Genomic DNA, 1,641 nt, shown 5'->3' on the forward strand with positions numbered 1-1,641 from the left:
TGAATAACACCATACACTACTAGTGACAAATCACATGACTAAAGGGATGTTGTTGCATGATTCTATAACATTTTTTAATTAATTTCTGCAAATATTTTTACTCTATGAATCTCAATGTTTTTTGGTAGTAAAGTATAAACAATTGTTTTGGGTGGAGGTGGAGGAGGGTGTTTCAAGGAGATAAAGACCATTAAAAACAGACATTGTATAGTATTCATTCTTGTGGGCTACAGCCAAGAGTGTTAAAAACTTACAGGCTTAAAGAAGAACAAAGGTGAAGAAGTGATAAGAGACTCTTGAGACTAATCTCCAGCCTGGCAGTCGGTCCTGAGCACCACTTCCTGCCTGTCAGCTGCAACGGGAGCAAAGCAAGAGAACAAGCCAACTAGTTTCAGACCATATGCAGCAGTGTGTGTGCTGCAGGACAATCTTTTAATGGGCAGTGCAGGCTGAAGATGGCCCATCCTGTCCATTTCAATTACACAAAACTGCTGACCACTCTCACATACTCTCTCTCTCTCTCTGACAAACACTCTCTCAAGCACTGCATGAAAAAAAAGTAGTACATTTCTCAAAAACCGTACACCTAAATGAATACATGTAGCATTTGTTTTTTGTTTTACTGTTTTCTTGTCAGGTTGTTGGCCAACGCTGGTTTCTTGTTTTTCAACTGAACAGGAAGTAAAAAAAAAAGATTTTGATCATCATCTGCTCAGTAATTTATTTGCAAAAAAGTAATTTTCCTCTGCTAATGCAGACATTCTCATTTCTTTTAATGTTCAGTGTCCATTCACTAATGCCTCCCCAAAGGTGTTAAACCCTTGTAATGAAGGTATCAAAACGTCATTCATTGTATTGCATCAATCAAATTTCTTAACCAAGTGTCTAAACTAGTTTGTGGAAATAGCATTGCTAATGTCTTCATCAACTGTGTTACAATAACAATGGGCCAATGAAGTGGGCTACTTACCAGGAAGTTGAAATCTATTACTGTGTAGAGACAATCTTGACAAAACTTGACAAACAGGGGATAGAAAATGTAATGGCAGCCCAGAAAACTTAAAGGCTGATAACGTTTCTCAAAATGGCTTCCCTGACGTACAGAAAGAATCTAGTGAAAAGAATCTGACTGAACAGGACATGAAAAGTGTATCTGGACATGTTGACTGTCCCACAGACAGCCTTGTCAGAAGTGGTCTATTGGAGGACTGCGATGGAAAGACTCAGAGGTGGGACAAAAGAAAAAGATACGTTTGACAAATTATTAGGAGCCAGACAGGAGAAGAAATCCGTCAGTGTCTGAAAGCTCCAGACTATATTATAGGAGGCTCTCTGATGGTTCGGTGCTGCAAAACTGAAAAGATCTGTTAGTGATCAAAATGCAGACACATTACCATTTCTCACGTGGTTTTCACTTGGCCTTAACTTCAACATCAGCAGATCTGTTTGGAATCACCTGACATGATCAGGAATGAACTGGAGTTTTAATTAAATAATGAATTATCAGGTTCACACAGATCAAACCTAATGATGGTATAATGACTGCACAGATCAGAGACGTCTTGTTTTTTGTGAATCTCTATTCAACCTTTCATGTTTTGTTGTACAGCTCCACAGTCAGTGAGAAAAAAACTGTAGCGG

This window comes from Cynoglossus semilaevis, chromosome 12 (genome assembly GCF_000523025.1).
Source record: "Cynoglossus semilaevis isolate Cse_v1.0 chromosome 12, Cse_v1.0, whole genome shotgun sequence".
In the NCBI taxonomy this organism is placed as follows: Eukaryota; Metazoa; Chordata; class Actinopteri; order Pleuronectiformes; family Cynoglossidae; genus Cynoglossus; species Cynoglossus semilaevis.